The sequence below is a fragment of the Dendrobates tinctorius genome, unplaced genomic scaffold (assembly GCF_039654945.1).
Source record: "Dendrobates tinctorius isolate UK_male_01 unplaced genomic scaffold, ASM3965494v1 ptg000044l, whole genome shotgun sequence".
NCBI lineage: Eukaryota > Metazoa > Chordata > Amphibia > Anura > Dendrobatidae > Dendrobates > Dendrobates tinctorius.
In genome coordinates this window covers 1,023,431-1,046,475 of record NW_027361712.1, presented here as the reverse complement: position 1 = coordinate 1,046,475, position 23,045 = coordinate 1,023,431, and positions in this window count along the sequence as shown.

Below are 23,045 nucleotides of genomic sequence, written 5' to 3'. Positions count from 1 at the left end.
ACTACATATATACTACATTCATGCAACATACATACATACTATATACATACTATATATATACTAATTCATACAACATACATACATACTACATACATACATACTACATACATACTACATATATACTACATTCATACAACATACATAAATACATACTACATACATACTACATTCATACAACATACATACATACTACATATATACTACATTCATACAACATACATACATACATACTATATACATACTACATATATACTACATTCATACAACATACGTGCATACATACTACATATATACTACATTCATACAACATACATACATACATACTACATACTACATGTATACTACATTCATACAACATACATACATTCTACATACATACTACATATATACTACATTCATACAACATACATACATACTACATACATACTTCATATATACTACATTCATACAACATACATATATACTACATACAATACATTCATACATTCATACAACATACATACATACTACATTCATACAACATGCATACATACATACTACATACAATACATTCATACATTCATACAATACATACATATAGACATTCAGTACATATAACATAGAGTACATTCTCACCATCACTTGTCTCTTTGATCCCCGAAGCCAGTGTCATCTCACTGTAAAAAATATTAAAATAGCAAACAAGCAATATACTCCCTGATCCGCAGAAATCCACGAGTGTCCCAAGACGATCTCCTGCACTGCATCACTGAGTGGTTACTATAGTTCACTGGTCTCACTTTATGGCAAAAGCTGCATGGGAACTTTCTCACACAGCAATGCCAAAAGTGAGACTAGGGACTATTTTTTTACAGTGGCGGAGGAATAAAGTGCGGAAGGATACCTACTTCCCGTCATTGTATTCCTGGGGCCCCTAGAGAGCGGTGGCATCAGCTGAAGCTGCTGTTCTCCATGGGAGATCGTCGTGGGACACTCGTGGATTTCTGCGGATCAGGGAGTATATCGGCTGTTTGTTATTTTAATATTTTTTAAAGATAACACTGGCTTCGGGGATCAAAGTGACAAGTGATGGTGAGTATGTACTCTATGTTATACGTACTGTATGTCTATATGTATGCATTGTATGAATGTATGAATGTATTGTATGTAGTATGTATGTTGTATGTCTGTAGCAAGTTTTATGTATGTTGTATGTATGTAGTATGTATGTAGTATGTACTATGTATGTATGTTGTATGAATGTAGTATATATGTAGTATGTATATTGTATGTATGTTGTATGAATGTAGTATATATGTAGTATGTATGCAGCATGTTGTATATATGTATGCTGTATGAATGTAGTATATATGAAGTATGTATGTAGCATGTATGTATGTTGTATGAATGTAGTATGTATGTAGTATGTATGTATGTTTTATGAATGTAGTATATATGAAGTATGTATGTAGTATGTATGTATGTTGTATGAATGTAGTATATATGTAGTATGTATGTAGTATGTATGTATGTTATTATTATTATTTATTTATATAGCGCCATTGATTCCATGGTGCTGTACATGAGAAGGGGTTACATACAAATTACAGATATCACTTACAGTAAACAAACTAACAATGACAGACTGATACAGAGTGGAGAGAGGACCCTGCCCTTTCGGGCTTACATGCTACAGGATGGTGGGTAAGGAGACAGTAGGTCGGGGGTGCAGCAGTTCCGGTGTTGGTTGAGGTGATATCACCGGTAGTGGTGAGAGAGAAGGAGGTAGCGGGGTCATTGCAGGCTGTAGGCTTCCTTGAAGAGGTCGGTTTTCAGGTTCCGTCTGAAGGATCCAAATGTGGTTGATAGTCGGACTTGTTGGGGCAAAGAATTCCAGAGAATAGGGGCTATTCGGGAGAAGTCTTGGAGGCGGTTGGGTGAGGAGCGAATAAGTGTGGAGGAGAGAAGGAGGTCTTGGGAGGACCGGAGATTACGTGAGGGAAGGTGTCACGGGGTCCTTCTCTGGTATCACACATGCATGGGAGGTCTCGGAACTTGGCCCTATATGAGTCTGGGGTGATAGCATGGTAATCCAGGATAGTCCGCTTTACAATGTTATAATCCCGATTCCGCAGTGCATCAATGGTTCGGTAAGCCTCCGCCAAGCTTCCGTTCAGGAGCCCCACTAACAAACGCATCCAGCTAGAGTGGGGCACCTCCATCACAGCACACTGCTGCTCAAAGTCTTTGAAGAACCCCTCCACATCTCCAGAAGCCTCATCAAATGGCTTAAACTCTGTCCAGGTGATGCGTACAGGCTCCCGGATTGTTGGGGTTACACTCCACATTGCGTTACTCCCTTTTTCAAGCTCCATTGCTTCCTGTCTCCGCTGTGCCCGGCGGGCAGCCTCCTCCTTGTACTCCTGAGAGACGTCGGGGCCCAGAACCGCCATCTCTTCTTCATACCACACCAACCACTGGCTTTTCTGGATGGGGATCCCTGTCTCCAGTGCTAGTCCTTCAGACATCTGGGAGGAGGTGGCCGGGCTAGCGCCCACCAGTAGATCGATTAAGGCCTCTTTAGTCAGTCCCTGGTAGTTCAGGCCCAGGTCTCTGGCTCTCTCCTGTAAACTGCATACAGTCCAATTTCTGTACTCACTCTGTGGGTGGTTCTCCATTGGGTGATGCTCTGTTGATCCCACTGCTGCCACCAGTTTTCACGGGGTCCTTCTCTGGTATCACACAATCAACAGAGCAAGCGAAGAGTGAACAATTCCAAGACCTTTATTCAGGCAAAAATACAAAAAGGTCCATATTCAGTCCACCACACAAAGGATGAGATAGTCCAGAATAAGAATGCAGTCCAGTATCCGGATAAAATGTCCAGGGAAACGAGATTTCAAAACTCTAGCACCAGAGGATAAAAATGGGTCCTTCTCTCTGAAATGCAGCCTTTTCACCATCTTGTCTCTACTGGAACTGACTTGTCCAGCTGCCGTTCTTCCCCCCACCCCCTTCCTTGTCCAGGGGTAGTCCAACAAGTTGCCTCCCAGAGGAGAACAAAAGGCCTTAGAGCGCGTGGGTGTCTAGGTGTGCAAGGTTTCTGCGGGGGTGTGCATGTTGCTGGACATGGATGCCAGGTGAGGAGGACAGGGATGAGAAAGTGAGTAGATGATGGTCAGACAAAGGGAGAGGGGAGTTGGTGAAGTTAGAAAGAGAGCAGAGACGGGTGAAGACTAGGTCTATTGTGTGTCCATCTGTGTGGGTGGCTGAGGAGGACCACTGAGTAAGTCCAAAGGATGAAGTAAGGGACAGGAGTTTGTAGGCTGCTGACTGAAGGGTATCAGTGGGGATGTTGAAGTCACCCATGATGATAGTGGGGGGTGTCAGTTGAAAGAAAATCAAGAAGCCAGGTAGAGAATTGGTCAATGAAGGCAGTGGTCGGGCCTGAAGGGCGGTATATGACGGCCACTTGGAGGTTGGAGGGAGAGTAGATGCGGACAGAGTGGACTTCAAAAGAGGGGAGGATTAGGGAGGGAAGAGGTGGGATTGGGTTGAAGGTGCAGTTGGAAGAAAGGAGAAGACCCACTCCTCCACCATGTCTGTTGCCAGGGCGAGGAGTGTGGGTAAAGTGGAGGCCGCCGTAACACAGCGCAGCAGGGGAGGCGGTGTCAGAGGGTGTCAGCCATGTTTTTGTGAGGCTGAGGAAGGCAAGATTGTGAGAGAGAAAGAGATCATGAATCACATGGAGCTTATTGCATATGGAGTGGGCATTCCAAAGTGCTCCTGAGAGAGGGAGCAGGGGGTTGGGTGTCAATGGCACAGGTTTTAAGTTGGAAAGGTTGTGGTAGTTCTTATTAAAAAGGGAGTGGTAGGAAGAGGAAGTAGTGGGGGTGAGAGCTGTGGGGGTCCAGGATTGGGAGATATGTCGCCAGCAGTGAGGAGAAGCAGAGAAAGGGAGAGCAGATGGGAGAAGGAGAGTGGGCAGCTTGTTTTATGTTTCATTTGGACAGATTTGAGGTTGAGGAGCAGTTCAGCAGAGGAGGTCAGGTGGGGAGGAAAGAGGGAAGGGGAGATGATTATTTGGTTAGAGGGTTCCGGGTGTTTGGGGATAGCGAAGGAGAGTGAGGACTAAAGGAGCAAAGACTGTGAGGGCATATGTAAACATGGTGAAGAAATAAGATAGGTTAAGAGAAGCTAGGTCCAAGTAATAAGAAGGGCTTACTCACCAGACATACCCAAAAGAGACAGGTAGATAGTGTGGGGTCCTGACTCCTGCCGAGACTAACTGCCGTAGTAACAACTGCATTTTCGTGATATTTTTGCTGCCGTGATACTTATGCTGCAGGGAGACACACGTGCCCCCCTAGAAGGCATCTGAATATATAAGACTGAGTAGAGGATCAGGTGAGAGGGATTGTGGGAAATGATTTGGGATAAATTACCAATTGCCTAGCACACCAGGGGATGTTAGACAATCAAAGGCACAGGGCCTGGCTACATCCATATGCTAGTAACACCTTACACCTGATAACATCTCTACTGGCCCTAAGATGGCTATTCAGCAGTAAGTATTGAGTTCAATGCAACAAATGAATTTAGCAAACATTCAGTAGGCACTGTTATATACCATTAAATGAAAGGTTGACAGCAAGCAGGGATTGTAGCAGAAGAGATTGTACCATTAAATGAAAGGTTGTATGTTGTATGAATGTAGTATATTTGTAGTATGTATGTAGTATGTATGTATGTTGTATGAATGTAGTATATATCAAGTATGTATGTAGTATGTATGTATGTTGTATGAATGTAGTATATATCAAGTATGTATGTAGTATGTATGTATGTTGTATGAATGTAGTATATATGTAGTATGTATGCAGTATTTATGTTTTTTTTTTTTTTTTACATTCAACACATTAGCCGGATGATGGGACTACTACTGTCCCATCATTGGCTAATGTGTCAATCACTGTCATTGTAGCAGGCATAGCCCGATGGGACTTGTAGTCCCATCGAATGATGCCTGCACACACACACAACCCCCGGCAGGCCCGCACAGACCCCCGGCAGCCCGTACAGACCCCCAGCAGGCCCGCATAGACCCCCGGCAGCCCACACAGACCCCCGGCAGCCCGCACAGACCCCCGGCAGCCCGCACAGACCCCCGGCAGGCCTGTACAGACCCCCGGCAGGCCGTACAGACCCCCGGCAGACCCGCACAGACCCCCGGCAGCCCACACAGACCCCCGGCAGGCCCGCACAGTCCCCCGGCAGCCCTACAGACCCCCGCCAGCCCGCACAGACCCCCGGCAGGCTCACACAGACCCCCGGCAGCCCGTACAGACCCCCAGCAGGCCCGCATAGACCCCCCATATCACACCATCACGACCTCTCCCCCCCATAATAAGTGAGCACGCCATGAAGTCTACACAGACCTCTGGCCTGCTCACTTTAGTCCACATTGCTCAGTTATTTATCGTTCCTTGTACAGTGGCAGGGGTAGGTCGGCCTGGGGAGCCTATGGTTCTTCTTGTCGAGACAGTCCATCGGCGTTCTGGTGTTGGCTTCCTCGCTTGTATTGGATGGAGAAGCTGTAGGGTTGTAAGGACAAGCTCCACCGCAGCAATCTTCCATTGTCCCCTGATACGCGATTCAGCCATGTGAGGGGGTTGTGGTCTGTAACAATTGTAAAGTCTCTGCCATACAAGTAGGGCTGCAATTTTTTTAGCGCCCATACGATGGCAAGGCACTCCTTTTCAATAGTGGCATAGGCAACTTCCCGATCCAGTAGTTTCCGACTGGCAAAAGCAACAGGATGTTCTTCTCCGGCAGCGTTCACTTGACTAAGCACTGCCCCAATCCCAAAGGTGGATGCATCTGTCTGCACGAGGAACCTGCGTTTATAATCTGGGGCAGCCAAGACAGGAGCAGTGACGAGGGCAGTCTTTAACGCTGAAAAGGCATCCTCGCATGCCGTCGTCCACGTCACATTCCTAGGCATGTTCTTGCGGGTCAGGTCGGTTAGGGGCTTGGCCAAGGTGCTGAAATTAGAAACAAATTTGCGATAGTAACCAGCAGTTCCTAAAAACGCAAGTACCTGCTTTTTAGTCTGGGGTCTACACCAGTTGCTAATGGCTTCCACCAGTCTCAGGCCTTAGTGTCCCACCCCCTACTCTATGCCCGAGGTACTGCACCTCAGCCATCCCTATTTGGCACTTATCAGGGCGAATGGTCAGTCCTGCAGTAAGGATACAGTCCAGCACTATGCCCAAGTGTTTAAGATGTTCCTCCCAGGTTGTGCTAAAAATGGCGATGTCGTCTAAGTAAGCACAGGCAAAGTCCTGACATTGTTGTAACAGTCGATCCACCAGTCTCTGGAAAGTAGCAGGGGCAGTTTTCATCCCAAAGGGCATTCCCAGGAACTCATAAAGCCCAAATGGAGTAATGAAGGCTGAGCGCTCCCGAGCGTCCTCCGTTAGGGGTATCTGCCAGTACCCCTTGCTCAAGTCTAACGTGGTCACAAATTGGGCACTGGCCAGACGATCCAATAGATCATCAATCCTGGGCATGGGATAAGCATCACTCTTGGTGGCATAATTTAGTCGTCTGTAATCAACGCAGAATCGTGTTGTACCATCCTTCTTGGGGACCAGGACGACAGGAGAGGCCCAAGAACTGTGAGATGGCTGAATAACTCCCAGTTGTTTCATCTCCTCCAGTTCGTTCTTTATCATGCCTTGAACAGCCTCTGGAACCCAGTAGGCAGCCTGCTGGATGGGGCATTGTCCGGGGGTTTCCACATGGTGACTGGTGAGAGTAGTCTTCCCCGGCTTTGAGGAGAAAACAGCAGCCCTCGGCCTTAGTACGGTGACAATATCGTCCTTTTGTATATCCGATAAATAGGAGCCCAGGGGCACTTGTTCCAGTGATCCTCCTGCTTGGGCAACTTGGAGGAGATCTGGGAGATACTCATCGTCGGCGGTATCACTAGGGGGGTGGCAGACAGCTAGAACAGGCAGAGATCGGTCATCGTAGTCTTTCAGCATGTTAATGTGGATGGTTTTCTGTCGTCGACCACTAGAGTCCAGGGCAATAACATAGTTAGTGTCATTAATTTTCTTGACAACCTGATAAGGGCCTTCCCACACTGCTTGAAGCTTGTTGGCAGGGGAAGCAGTAATCATGAGCACTTGCTGTCCTTCCATAAATTCCCGGTTCCTGGCATTACGGTCATACCAGGTTTTTTGTCTGGACTGGGTCATTCGCTGATGTTCTTTAGCGAAGGTAGCTAGCTGGGCGAGATGGTCTCTGAGCTCTAGAACATAGGGAACGATGGGCATTGCGGTATCTGAGATGTTGAGATGTCTCCCTCCAAATGTTCTTTCAGAAGAGTGCGAGGCCCACGGACCTTCCGGCTAAACAGTAGTTCGAAGGGAGAGAACCCTGTGGACTCTTGGGGAACCTCCCGATAGGCAAAGAGGAGATGTGGCAGGTACTTTTCCCAGTCTTTTTCAACGTCAACAAAAGCCCTCAGCATATTTTTTAGGGTTCCATTAAAGCGTTCACATAGTCCGTTGGTCTGCGGGTGGTATGGGGTGGTGCGAAGGGCTCGAACACCACAGGTATACCATAGGGACTGGACCAGATCTGACATGACCTGAGTGCCTTGATCCGACAATATTTCACTAGGAAACCCTACCCGGGTAAAGATGGTAACAAGGGCCTCGGCTACCTTTACTGCTGTAATACTGGACAGGGCCACAGCTTCAGGATACCTAGTGGCATAATCCACCACGGTCAGGATATATTTTTTTCCCTGACCTGCTGGGGTGGGCCAGAGGACCTATGATGTCGACGGCTACACGTTGAAATGGTTCCTCAGTTATGGGCAGGGATTGCAGGGGTACCTTATGTCGAGCTCCTGGATGCCGCATTCGCTGGCACACATCACAGGGGCGACAATAATGGGCTACCGACTGCGAGACGCCCGGCCAGTAAGAACTTTGGGTGAGTCTCTTTTCAGTCCTTTTTCTCCCCTTGATGCCCAGCCAAGGGGATGTCATGGGCCAGTTGAAGAAGCTGTGCCCTGTACTTCTGAGGGACAATGAGTTGCCTGGTCGTTGCGTCAGGGTTGCCCTGGTCACTGCCCTTTGTTACACGATAATACAGTCCGTTTTCTCGAGTGAAGCCATCCCCATTATCTCGCATGTGCCCAGTTTCTGCCTTTCGCCTAAGGGCTGCTAAGGTAGTGTCACCCTCTATTTCTCTCCTAAACTCCTCTCTGTCCCAAGACACTCCCAATGTAGTAGCAGCGAAAGTATTGCTTACCGACTCTGATGCGGTTCGTGGTGGTTCCCGGTGGGGTCCGGATGACATAGTGCTTGAAGGGCCTGTAGTCGGGTGACTGCTCCCACAAATTGGCACTGTAACTCCCCAATGTCGTTCCCAAGGAGGATATCTGCAGGAAGTCCTCCCATAACTCCAATCCAACACAGTTTTTCTCCACAACCATAATCCAAACGCACAGAAGCTCGCTGTATGTATTTGCGGGCACCGCCCGCCAGGACAATGGGAATTCCCGGACCCTGGTAAATTGCCTCGGGTCGAACCACACGGGGGTCAGCGATAGTCAAGAATGCCCCCGTGTCTCTAAATCCTGACACTTTGTATCCATCAATAAAGACATCCTGCAGGTGGCGTTGCCGTTGCTCTGAGTAGCTAAAGGACAGAGGCCCAAGTCCATACACTCCAGGAGGGGTATCTATGGTGCTGTGGTCGGTGGTCCACTCTGGTGGGGGTGGTGATAGCTCTTCCTCAGGTATGGTGGAATGTACAAGATGCACTGGACGAGGTGGGGCTGCGTGGGGCTCCCTCCGAATCCTGGAGGGACAGTCAGACTGCAAATGTCCAGGTAGCCCACACCCATAACACCTCCTCTCTGTGATACCCCCAGGTCGTGGTCGGAACTGTTGGAGCCTAGGATTGTGAGGCGTGATTGTCATCGGCTTGCGACTAGGTGGAAGGGCAGATATAATTGGAGGGGGACGGGGCGCGGGAGTAGGCCGTGGTTCATGGTCCAGAAGCATCCTCCATTGCGGCCGGATAGTAAGGGCTTCATCGGCCAGGGCTGCAGCTCTATCCACGGTACACGGCGTGCGCTCCCGGACCCATTCCCGTACCTCTGCAGGGCACTTGACAAGAAATTGTTCTATAAGGAACGCCTGTATAACATCTTCTACAGTAAAGGCGTTTTCTGCTTCCAGCCATCTCCGACATGCCTCGGACATCTTATGTGCATACATCCTAAACGATCCCCCCGTGGTGCATGGGAGGTCTCGGAACTTGGCCCTATATGAGTCTGGGGTGATAGCATGGTAATCCAGGATAGTCAGCTTTACAATGTTATAATCCCGATTCCGCAGTGCATCAATGGTTCGGTAAGCCTCCGCCAAGCTCCCGTTCAGGAGCCCCACTAACAAATGCATCCAGCTAGAGTGGGGCACCTCCATCACAGCACACTGCTGCTCAAAGTCTTTGAAGAACCCCTCCACATCTCCAGAAGCCTCATCAAATGGCTTAAACTCTGTCCGGGTGATCCGTACAGGCTCCCGGATTGTTGGGGTTACACTCCACATTGCGTTACTCCCTTTTTCAAGCTCCATTGCTTCCTGTCTCCGCTGTGCCCGGCGGGCAGCCTCCTCCTTGTACTCCTGAGAGACGCCGGGGCCCTGAACTGCCATCTCTTCTTCATACCACACCAACCACTGGCTTTTCTGGATGGGGATCCCTGTCTCCAGTGCTCGTCCTTCAGACATCTGGGAGGAGGTGGCCGGGCTAGCGCCCACCAGTAGATCGATTAAGGCCTCTTTAGTCAGTCCCTGGTAGTTCAGGCCCAGGTCTCTGGCTCTCTCCTGTAAACTGCATACAGTCCAATTTCTGTACTCACTCTGTGGGTGGTTCTCCATTGGGTGATGCTCTGTTGATCCCACTGCTGCCACCAGTTTTCACGGGCTCCTTCTCTGGTATCACACAATCAACAGAGCAAGCGAAGAGTGAACAATTCCAAGACCTTTATTCAGGCAAAAATACAAAAAGGTCCATATTCAGTCCACCACACAAAGGATGAGATAGTCCACAATAAGAATGCAGTCCAGTATCCGGATAAAATGTCCAGGGAAACAAGATTTCAAAACTCTAGCACCAGAGGATAAAAATGGGTCCTTCTCTCTGAAATGCAGCCTTTTCACCATCTTGTCTCTACCGGAACTGACTTGTCCAGCTGCCGTTCTTCCCCCCACCCCCTTCCTTGTCCAGGGGTAGTCCAACAAGTTGCCTCCCAGAGGAGAACAAAAGGCCTTAGGGATTAATGCACTACAGGGGGTCATCAAGAGACAGAAACAGTGAGGCTGTAGGCTTACAATGTAATAATAAAAACACTATGAAAATAACTGGAATTGTTAAAAATAGGAATATACAAAAAATGACATGCACATAACATATCACACCATCACAGATGGTATCAGGAGATTAGTTCAGAGACACATGGGGGAGACAGGTTATAGATGGCCTTGTAGGTCAAAATTAGTAATTTGAACTGGATACGCTGAGGGAATGGGAGCCAGTGAAGAGATTTGCAGAGGGGAGAAGTGGAGGAGTAGCGAGGAGAGAGATGAATTAGTCGGGCGGCAGAGTTAAGGAGGAACTGGAGAGGTGCGAGGGTGTTAGCAGGGAGACCACAGAAAAGGATGTTGCAGTAGTCGAGGCGGGAGATGATGAGGGCATGCACAAGCATTTTAGTAGATTGAGGGTTGAGAAAGGACGGAGTCTGGAAATATTTTTGAGCTGGAGGCGACAGGAGGTAGAAAGAGCTTGGATGTGTGGTTTGAAGGACAGGGCAGAGTCAAAGGTTACTCCGAGGCAGCGGACTTCTGGTACTGGAGAAAGTGTGATGTCATTAATTGTTATAGCTAGGTCGGGTAAAGAAGATCTGTGAGATGGAGTTAAGATGATGAGTTCAGATTTGTCTACTTTGAGTTTGAGGAAGCGAGAGGAGAAGAAGGAGGATATGGCTGATAGACACTCTGGGATTCTGGACAGCAGAGAGGTGAGGTCTGGGCCAGAGAGGTAAATCTGAGTGTCATCAGCATAAAGGTCATAGTGGAATCTATGGGACTTTATGAGTTGCCCCAGACCAAGTGTATAGATTGAGAAGAGTAGGGGTCCTAAAACAGAGCCTTGGGGGACTCCAGCAGAGAGAGGGTGGGATGGGGAGGTGGTGTGGGAGTGGGAGACGCTGAATGTGCGGTTGGAAAGGTATGAGGAGATCCAGGATAGGGCAAGGCCTTTGATGCCGAAGGAGGAGAGGATCTGTAGTAGGAGGCAGTGGTCAACTGTGTCAAATGCAGCAGACAGGTCTAGAAGCAGGAGTATAGAGTATTGTCCATTTGATTTGGCTGTAAGTAGGTCATTAGTAATTTTGGTCAGGGCTGTCTTAGTGGAGTGATGGGTGATAGGGGGGGAAACAAGATTGTAGATTGTCAAAGAGCGAGTTAGATGATAGGTGGGAGGAAAGTTCAGCGCGGACATGCTGTTCCAGGAGTTTGGAAGCGAATAGGAGCAACGATATTGGGCGATAGCTGGACATAGTGGTTGGGTCGAGGGTTGGCTTTTTAAGGATAGGTGTGATTGTGGCATGCTTGAAAGCAGAAGGGAAGGTAACGGACGTTAGTGATAGGTTGAAGAGGTGGGTTAGGGATGGGATAAGTGTGGTGGTGAGGTTGGGGAGGAGGTGGGATGGGATGGGGTCAAGTGAACAGGTTGTGAGGTGCGATTTGGAGAGGAGGCGATTAAGTTCCCCTTCAGTGATGTTGGAGAGTGAGGTTATGGGGTTTGGGCATTGGTCTGGTATACAAAGGGGTTGTGGTGGTTGAGTGATGAATACTTGCCTTGTTTGGTCAATCTTGTTTTTGAAGTGTGTGGCAAAGTCCTCGGCAGAGATGAGGGAGGTTGGAGGAGGCAGTGGTGGGCGGAGGAGGGAGTTAAAAGTTTTGAATAACTGTTTTGGGTTGTAAGATAGGGAAGATACAAGGGTTGTGAAGTAGGCCTGTTTAGCAGAGGTGAGGGCAGATTTGAAATTGAGTGTTACCTGTTTGAATGTGGTGAAGTCATCTTGCAAATTTGTTTCCTTCCAGCGCCGTTCTGCAATCCTGGACACTTGCCGGAGCTTTTTAGTGGTGTTATTGTGCCAGGGTTGTCTGTTGATACGTCGCATTCTGCCATGAACGAGGGGGGCAACCGTGTCAATAGCTGATGCGAGAGTGCCATTGTAGAAAGCAGTGGCACTGTCTGTGTCATGGAGTGAGGATATGGATGCCAGAGGTAGAATAGAATCAGAGAGCGCGTGGGTGTCTAGGTGTGCAAGGTTTCTGCGGGGGTGTGCATGTTGCTGGACATGGATGCCAGGTGAGGAGGACAGGGATGAGAAAGTGAGTAGATGATGGTCAGACAAAGGGAGAGGGGAGTTGGTGAAGTTAGAAAGAGAGCAGAGACGGGTGAAGACTAGGTCTATTGTGTGTCCATCTGTGTGGGTGGCTGAGGAGGACCACTGAGTAAGTCCAAAGGATGAAGTAAGGGACAGGAGTTTGTAGGCTGCTGACTGAAGGGTATCAGTGGGGATGTTGAAGTCACCCATGATGATAGTGGGGGTGTCAGTTGAAAGAAAATGAAGAAGCCAGGTAGAGAATTGGTCACTGAAGGCAGTGGTCGGGCCTGAAGGGCGGTATATGACGGCCACTTGGAGGTTGGAGGGAGAGTAGATGCGGACAGAGTGGACTTCAAAAGAGGGGAGGATTAGGGAGGGAAGAGGTGGGATTGGGTTGAAGGTGCAGTTGGAAGAAAGGAGAAGACCCACTCCTCCACCATGTCTGTTGCCAGGGCGAGGAGTGTGGGTAAAGTGGAGGCCGCCGTAACACAGCGCAGCAGGGGAGGCGGTGTCAGAGGGTGTCAGCCATGTTTCTGTGAGGCTGAGGAAGGCAAGATTGTGAGAGAGAAAGAGGTCATGAATCACATGGAGCTTATTGCATATGGAGCGGGCATTCCAAAGTGCTCCCGAGAGAGGGAGCAGGGGGTTGGGTGTCAATGGCACAGGTTTTAAGTTGGAAAGGTTGTGGTAGTTCTTATTAAAAAGGGAGTGGTAGGAAGAGGAAGTAGTGGGGGTGAGAGCTGTGGGGGTCCAGGATTGGGAGATATGTCGCCAGCAGTGAGGAGAAGCAGAGAAAGGGAGAGCAGATGGGAGAAGGAGAGTGGGCAGCTTGTTTTATGTTTCATTTGAACAGATTTGAGGTTGAGGAGCAGTTCAGCAGAGGAGGTCAGGTGGGGAGGAAAGAAGGAAGGGGAGATGATTATTTGGTTAGAGGGTTCCGGGTGTTTGGGGATAGCGAAGGAGAGTGAGGACTAAAGGAGCAAACACTGTGAGGGCATATGTAAACATGGTGAAGAAATAAGATAGGTTAAGAGAAGCTAGGTCCAAGTAATAAGAAGGGCTTACTCACCAGACATACCCAAAAGAGACAGGTAGATAGTGTGGGGTCCTGACTCCTGCTGAGACTAACTGCCGTAGTAATAACTGCATTTTCGAGATACTTTTGCTGCCATGATACTTATGCTGCAGGGAGACACACGTGCCCCCCTAGAAGGCATCTGAATATATAAGACTGAGTAGAGGATCAGGTGAGAGGGATTGTGGGAACTGATTTGGGATAAATTACCAATTGCCTAGCACACCAGGGGATGTTAGACAATCAAAGGCACAGGGCCTGGCTACATCCATATGCTAGTAACACCTTACACCTGATAACATCTCTACTGGCCCTAAGATGGCTATTCAGCAGTAAGTATTGAGTTCAATGCAACAAATGAATTTAGCAAACATTCAGTAGGCACTGTTATATACCATTAAATGAAAGGTTGACAGCAAGCAGGGATTGTAGCAGAAGAGATTGTACCATTAAATGAAAGGTTGTATGTTGTATGAATGTAGTATACTGTATTTGTAGTATGTATGTAGTATGTATGTATGTTGTATGAATGTAGTATATATGTAGTATGTATGCAGTATTTATGTTTTTGTTTTTTTTTACATTCAACATATTAGCCGGATGATGGGACTACTACTGTCCCATCATTGGCTAATGTGTCAATCACTGTCATTGTAGCAGGCATAGCCCGATGGGACTTGTAGTCCCATCGAATGATGCCTGCACACACACACAACCCCCGGCAGGCCCGCACAGACACCCGGCAGCCCGTACAGACCCCCAGCAGGCCCGCATAGACCCCCGGCAGCCCACACAGACCCCCGGCAGCCCGCACAGACCCCCGGCAGCCCGCGCAGACCCCCGGCAGGCCTGTACAGACCCCCGGCAGGCCGTACAGACCCCCGGCAGACCCGCACAGACCCCCGGCAGCCCACACAGACCCCCGGCAGGCCCGCACAGTCCCCCGGCAGCCCTACAGACCCCCGCCAGCCCGCACAGACCCCCGGCAGGCCCGCACAGACCCCCGGCAGCCCGTACAGACCCCCAGCAGGCCCGCATAGACCCCCGGCAGCCCACACAGACCCCCGGCAGCCCGCACAGACCCCCGGCAGCCCATGCAGACCCCCGGCAGGCCTGTACAGACCCCGGCAGGCCGTACAGACCCCCGGCAGACCCGCACAGACCCCCGGCAGCCCACACAGACCCCCGACAGGCCCGCACAGTCCCCCTGCAGCCCTACAGACCACCGCCAGCCCGCACAGACCCCCGGCAGGCCTGCACAGACCCCCCAAAGGGCCGCACAGACCCCCGAAAGGCCCATACAGACCCCGTCCGCACACACAGACACGCACAGTGTCCGCCCACGCACTGCCCACACTCTTCACCCCTCCAGAACTGGATGTGCAAGTAAGGAAAGGGTTTTTTTTAATTCCGATATTTCTGTCCCATTGACTTGAATGGGGTTTCCGGTATCGGAATCGACGATACCCGATACTTTTTGGGTATCGGTCCGATACAATCCGATCCGATATTTCTCAAACAGTATCGCTCAACACTAGTGGGGACACATTCTTTTAACAATGGGAATGTTATCAGCCAGTTGTCAATGTGTTTGCTTCAAGGAAGAATAACAGAGAAATAGATAGCATAATTTTGTCTGTGTCTTTATTAAATTTGACTATGGGGTTAGCAATGGGGGTGTATGATAAACACTTATACATAACTCACCCCTGGGCTTGTCAGTGAACATAAAGGAGATGACATCAGCCCCATAACTATTACCACACTTGCCACTGCACCAGGGCAAGTGGGAAGATCAGAGACTAAGATTTGGCACATTTAATGAATGTGCAATTTCTAGGGTGGCTGAGTACAGATGTTCTTAGTCTGGAAGGGGTCAATATTCATGGCCCATTCCTAGGCTGTTAATATCAGCCCACAGCTGTCTGCTTAGTAAATATAGATGTGAACCCACATCATTATTTGTAGGGGTCTCCCCTATAATAACCAGTAAAGGCTAAGCAAACAGCTGTGAGCTGATATTAATAGACTAGGTGTTAGGCAACAAGATTCTTACGCTGCGAGGGATACATCCCATTCAGATCCTTCCGCTGCGTTTTTTGCTTAGCATGGACCTCGGTCCCGGCGCCTTGCTCAGGTTCATGATAGGTGCTTGGTTACTGCTGCCTCTCCAGATAAGTCTATGGTAATCAGTGATATGCAGGAGCAGTCTTGTCCTCTGGAGTCTAAAGGGGTTTTTACACATAGCGATATCGCTAACAATATCGCTAAAGCATCACTGATTTGGTGACGCAGCAGCGATATCGCTATGTGTGATACTTACCTCTGACCGGCTCCCCCACTGTCCATCGCTGATAGCGCGAGATAGCGCAGCTCCATTTCTTGTCGGGCGCTTCCTGCTGGGCTTCCTGCTGGCGCCGACGAGTGACGCGTGGACGAGGACGGAGGACATCAGGATCGCCATGTCTAAAAGGTAAGTATCATCCGCTGTATCGCTGCTGCATCGCTGTGAGCTCTTCCTGTGTGGAAGCTCACTAGCGATCATTTAGCGATGCACCAGCGATCCTGACCGGGTCATATCGCTGGTCGGGATCTCTGGTGCATCGCTAAATGTAAAGGGAACTTTAGTCCAGAAATCACCTTAAGCTAGGTTCACATTAGCATTTGAGTCTGCAGCATATCATCAGTATCGTAAAACGCATGCAAACGCATGTTTACGCAACGTTTTGTTAGGCGTCGAGTTTCCCTCACTGCACAGGTGGAATCTTAAGCCATGTCCTCTGCGGCCGCAGAGATTCCTGCTCAGCAGAGAGGTCAGTTCCGGTGTCTTGCCCAGGCTGATGCTAGGCGTCTGGTTGCTCCTTCAGGCTCTGCTATAACACCATGCTTGAGTCAGCAGCAAGCAGACGCTCCTGGGACTAAGTCCTGTCTTTTGCCTACTGAGCATGCCCGTGGGACGACCTCTCATTGGAGGTCGAAGGTCACATGCACAGTTCCCATTCCTGCTCGGATTGGTCCACTGGGAAGGTCCCGGAAGGACGCCACTATAAAAGAGTCGCATGGCCGCTCGGCCATGCGCTAGTATAGACTCTTATGGTTAGTTGTGTGTGTGTAAAGATGGATGCTTGAAACTGCGACTGACTCATTATGATTCCCTCCCTCTAGTTGTGCTTGTGCATAGGGAATTGGAGTAAAGAGTCAGCACCTACTAGTGGCATTATCTTGAGCCACTGTGCAATCAAGTCTCCACACCACGCTTAGCGCCATATTGTGCCATCAAGCACAAAGCACGATTGTTACTGCATTGACAGCAGCATCCACCAGTAGCAGCGCCGTGCACAAATTGTGCACTTTCCTACCCAAAGCTTAGGGTGGTTAGTGGCGTCAGCCTGGACAGCGCTGTATGCACATTAAGTGCTTTATCTTCAGTTTGGTTACTCAGGCACTGCAGTTGCAGTGCCGAACACTAGGGGGTCTAGAAGGTCTCTAACCCAGTGCCATTGCGGTAGGCTCCTGTGACCAAACCCTAGTGTTCATCCTGTTGTATTGCGGCTCTGTGAAGCAACAGGGTTTGCTTTCTAGTTCACCGGGTTAAGTTAACCCGTGTGTATTTGCTATACCACCAGTCAGTGTCCGCCATTACTGAGCAGCAGTTCTACATCTCTGCATGGTGGACCCCAGGCTGCGAACGCACCTCATTATCATTTTTATTATTTGGTGCGTTCCGCCAGCCTAACATTATACTAGTGCCAGGGTCTGGCTAGTAATGGCGGACGAGCAGCGACTCCAGAGGTACATCCAGCAGCTGGAGGGCAGGTTGGCAGCTCTTGAGCACTCAACCTCAGCTGTGGATGTTGCTGTGGTCGCTGCTCGGGCAGCCACAGAGGCTGTATCTCCTGTGTCCACTGCCATTCCTGTCCAGACTTTGCCTCGCCTTCCCCTGCCTGAGAAGTTCTCAGGCGATTGTGCGTCTTGTAGGGGTTTCGTGAGCCAGTGTACCATACAGCTAGAGGGCAAAGGTGAAATTTGTTAATTCCCCCTTGTCGGGCAGGGCTTTGGAGTAGGCCACGCCACTGTGGGAGCGTGGTGATCATGTGGTGCAGAGTGCCTCACAGTTCTTGGGCACTCTGAAGCAGGTCTTCCTGGGACCGCGAGTCACCCATGATACCGGGCTCCAGCTGCTGGCATTGTCACAGGGCTCGTCCATGGTCAACCATTTCACTATCCAGTTCCAGACTCTGGCCTCAGAGTTGGAGTGGCCAGATAAGGTCCTCATTCCTGCATTCTGGAGGGGTCTGGCTGACCATGTGAAGGACGCCCTGGCCACCAGGGAGATTCCCACCACACTGGAGGAGCTTATCATCGTTTCCACCCGTATAGATCTTCGCTTTGCCTAATGAAGGTTGGAGCGGTCCCAGTGTAGGCAGAGGTTTAGGTTAGCACCCAGTTTTGCTAAACCTCTGGAATCTCCCAATCAGGTGTCCGAGCATCAGGGGGCTTCCCATGCGGGATCCAGGCCCTGGTTCGCTCGAGCTCCTGTGAACTGTCATGTTTGCTGGCAGTCTGATCACTTTGCCAACCAGTGCCCACAGCGGCCGGGAGAACGTTCACGTCTAGTGGCCGTAGGAGGCAGCTCACTAGAATCAGTGGCGTTTCCTCCAAGTTGTCCTTTAAGGGGACACTTGAGTTTGGTTCTTCCACTCTGGCGGTGGAGGTTTGCGTGGATTCTGGAGTGGGGGGGCAATTTTATGTCTGCCTTCACTCAGCTTATATAGACTTGGCACACACCAAAAAGATTCTGATGCAGAAAGGTGGTTTTAATGAATTGCAGTACATACATACAGACGTTTCGGTCTAGGACCTTCATCAATGTACAATAAGTTGTACTGTGAGCTCTTAGTGACTGGGCTTTAAGGGAGACACCAATACTGCAAGGAGGCACCTGCGGCCGTCCCACGTGGTTCTATATAACAAGTGGACGCAGTATCCACCGCGAATCCAGTATCACCCTTGGATTCGCTGTGGATACTGCGTCCACTTGTTATATAGAACCACGTGGGACGGCCGCAGGTGCCTCCTTGCAGTATTGGTGTCTCCCTTAAAGCCCAGTCACTAAGAGCTCACAGTACAACTTATTGTACATTGATGAAGGTCCTAGACCGAAACGTCTGTATGTATGTACTGCAATTCATTAAAACCACCTTTCTGCATCAGAATCTTTTTGGTGTGTGCCAAGTCTATATAAATTGAAGTTCCCGGATTGGGATCCTACTTGTGCACCACCTCCGGTTACCAGGGTTGTGCCAACGGTTTTGTTCTAATGCCTTCACTCAATGGCACGCAATAACCCTGGTTATTATATCTAAGCCAGTCACCATCAGAGTGGTGCAAAACACAAGCTGCGGAGACACCATCACATGTTTCTCAACGCAAGCAATGACTAGCCAGGTCTTTCCCCGGGAAGGAGCAACCACGGGAAGGGTAGTCTCCAATGAAGGAAAACACCTATGCCAAAACATGGCATCCATCCACAGACAGCTGTTTCGGGGTATTGCCCCTCATCAGTGTGGAGTAGGAAACTGGCTAGTAGGAGCAATGCCTAGTAAAAGACTGTGAAAAATGAGGATGAATGAACTCATGGAGATCAACATCCAACACTGTTGAGACACCATCACATGTTTCTCAATGCAGTGAGTCTAGTGCAATGCCCCCATCCCTTATGGGAAATATGTAAAAACATGCAAAACACAAGCCGCAGAGACACCATCACATGTTTCTCAATGCAAGCAATGACTAGCCAGGTCTTTCCCCGGGAAGGAACAACCAAGGGAAGGGCAGTCTCCAATGAAGGAAACCACCTATGCCAAAACATGGCATCCATCCACAGACAGCTGTTTCGGGGTATTGCCCCTCATCAGTGTGGAGTAGGAAACTGGCTAGTAGGAACAATGCCTAGTAAAAGACTGAAAAATGAGGATGAATGAACTCATGGAGATCAACATCCAACACTGGGGAGACACAGGGGTCTTAACTACATCACTGTTAAGAACAAGTATCCTCTGCCCCTGATATCAGAACTGTTTGATAGATTACGGGGAGCGAGAGTTTTCAACAAATTAGATCTGCGGGGGGCCTATAACCTGATACGCATCCGTGAGGGGGATGAATGGAACATGGCTTTTAACACCAGGGATGGCCATTATGAGTATCTGGTCATGCCCTTTGTTCTTTGTAATGCTCTGGCCGCCTTCTAGGACTTTGTCAATGATATATTTCGTGATATGCTCTCTACCTGTCTATCTGGATGACATCCTCATCTTCTCTTCAGATATGGACTCCCACTGGAGAGAGGTTGGCAAAGTCTTCACCCGCTTAAGAGCCAACTCCCTCTACGACAAGTTAGAGAAGTGCCTTTTTGACCTGGAGTCCTTGCCTTTCCTGGGCTATATCATCTCTGCCCAGGGTTTGGCTATGTATCCTGCCAAATTGCAGATGGTAATGGACTGGCAAGAACCCCATTCCCTTAAAGCGGTGTGCTTTTTGGGGTTCGTAAACTACTATCGCCAGTTCATTCCCCACTTCTCCACCTTGGTGGCTCCCTTGGTTGCCCTAACCAAGAAGGGAGCCAATCCAAAGGTGTGGTCGGAACAGGTCTCCAAGGCCTTTTCCTCCATCAAAACTCATTTTTCCAGCGCTCCCATTCTACATTGTCCCGATGTGGACAAACCCTTTATCTTGGAGGTGGATGCCTCTTCCATCAGTGCTGGAGCGGTTCTCTTCCAGAAGGACGCTCAAGGTCTTTTTCTCCAAGACCTTCTCGCCGGCAGAGAGGAACTATTCTAATGGAGACAAGGAGTTGCTGGCAATGAAGTTGGCCTTCTTGGAGTGGAGACATCTCCTGGAGGGGGCCCGGTTCCCTTTCCAGGTATATACCGACCACAAAAACCTGGTGTACCTGCAGACGGCCCAGCGGCTAAATTGTCGCCAGGCCAGGTAGTCGATTTTCTTCTCCTGGTTCCACTTCACCCTTCATTTTCTGTCCGGTGAGAAGAACGTCCGAGCTGATGCTCTCTCTCGCTCCGTAGTGTCTTCGGAGGAGGAGGAGACAGAGTCTCAGCTGATCGTCCCTTCCGAGAGCCTGATGACCGTGGCTCTGGTCGCCCTAGAGTTGGTACCCCGGGGAAAGACTTTTGTCCCTGCCCATCTGTGACAGGAGGTTCTCTCTTGGGCTCACGCGTCCAGGGTGGGTGGACACATTGAGACAAAACAGACCTCTGAGCTTCTGGCGAGGATGTACTGGTGGCCGCATATGGCCCGTGACCTCAGGGACTATATTTGGGTGTGCATCTCTTGTGCCCAGAATAGGTCCTCTTGGCAGCAGCTCCCTGGGCTTCTTTACCCCCTGCTGGTGGCAGACAGGCCTTGGGAGATGGTCGGCATGGACTTCATGGTGGGTCTGCCCAAGTTCAGTGGCAGCACGGTTATTTGGGTTGTCACCGACCATTTCTCTAAAATGGTGCCCCTCTCGTGGCTACCTTATGCACGTGGCCTGGCAGCGCTGTTAATTAGGCATATCTTTCGCATACATGGCATGCCAGACAAGATAGTCAGTGACCGGGGTCCCCAGTTTGCGTCTCGGTTCTGGAGAGAGCTCTGTAGTCTGCTCAGCATTGAGCTAAATCTCTCCTCGGCGTATCATCCAGAGATGAACGGGTTGGTAGAGAGAGCCAACCAGACCTTGGTCACATATCTACAACATTTTGTCTCAGCAAGGCATGATGACTGGGCATCCTTGCTACCATGGGCGGAGTTTGTTTTGACCAATGCTGTGGCCGATTCCATCAGCCCGACCCCATTCCTCCTTAATTACGGCCAGCATCCATGTGTCCCTGTGCCCATGCCCGTGTCATCCACAGACTCCAGGGTGGCAGACTGGGCGGTGGAGGCATATGATATTTGGGACTGCACTTAGGATGCCATTCGGGCCTCTAAGGAAAGAATGAGGGTCTCCGCGGACGCACACCGGCGCCCTGCTCTGACCTTCGCCCCTGGCGACTTAGTGTGATTCTCAGCTCATAATATCAGGCTGTGGGTCGAGTCCACTAAGTTTGTGCCTTGCTACATAGGTCCTTTCAAGGTCCTCGAACAGGTTAGCCCTGTGGGCTACCGGCTAGCCCTTCCTCCACGCCTGGGTATCACCGATACCTTCCACGTGTCCCTCTTAAGCCTGTCCACATGTCCCAGTTCTCCGAGTCATCTGCTGGGACATCGGGCTTGTCCTCAGATGAGTTCAAGGTGAATGCCATTGTGGGGTGCAGGATGATACGTGGAAAAAAATATTATCTGGTGGATTGGAAGGATCATCGCCCAGAGGATCGGACCTGGGAGCCTGTGGAGAACTTCTGCGCTCCGCTACTTGTTGCGGCCTTTGAGCATAGTGAGGCTCACGGGGTAGGGGGCCCTAGGAGGGGGGTAATGTTAGGCGTCGAGTTTCCCCCACTCCACAGGGGGAATCTCAAGCCATGTCTTCTGCAGCCGCAGAGATTCCTGCTCAGCAGAGATGTCGGGCATCTTGCCCAGGCTGATGCTAGGCGTCTGGTTGCTCCTTCAGGCTCTGCTATAACACCATGCTTGAGTCAGCAGCAAACAGATGCTCCTGGGACTATGTCCTGTCTTTTGCCTACTGAGCATGCCTGTGGGGCGACCTCTCATTGGAGGTCGGAGGTCACATGCGCAGGTCCCGTTCCTGCTCGGATTGGTCCACTGGGAAGGTCCCAGAAGGATGCGACTATAAAAGTCGCATGGCGGCTCAGCCATGCACTAGTATAGACTCTTATGGTTAGTTGTGTGTGTGAAGATGGATGCTTGAAACTGCGACCGACTCTAGTATAGACTCTTATGGTTAGTTGTGTGTGTGTGTGTGAAGATGGATGCTTGAAACTGCAACTGACTCATTATGATCCCCTCCCTCTGGTTGTGCTTGTGCATAGGGAATTGGAGTAAAGAGTCAGCGCCTACTAGTGGCATTGTCTTGAGCTACTGTGCTATCAAGTCTCCGCACCACACTTAGCACCATATTGTGCCATCCAGCACAAGGCACGATTGTTACTGGGTCTACAGCAGCGTCCACCAGTAGCGGCACCATGCGCAAAATAGTGCACTTTCCTACCCAAAGCTGAGGGTAGTTAGTGGCGTCCGCCTGAACAGCGCTGTATGCACATTAAGTGCTTCATCTTCAGTTTGGTTACTGAGGCATCGCAGTTGCAGTGCCAAACGCTAGGGGGTCTAGAAGGTCTCTAACCCCGTGCCATTGGAGTAGGCTCTTGTGACCAAACCCTAGTGTTCATCCTGCGTTATTGCGGCCCTGTGAAGCAATAGGGTTCGCCTTCTAGTTTACCGGGTAAAGTTAACCCGTGTGTATTTGCTATACCGCCAGTCAGTGTCCGCCATTACGAGCAGCAGTTCTACATCTCTGCACGGTGGACCCCAGGCTGGGAACGCACCTCA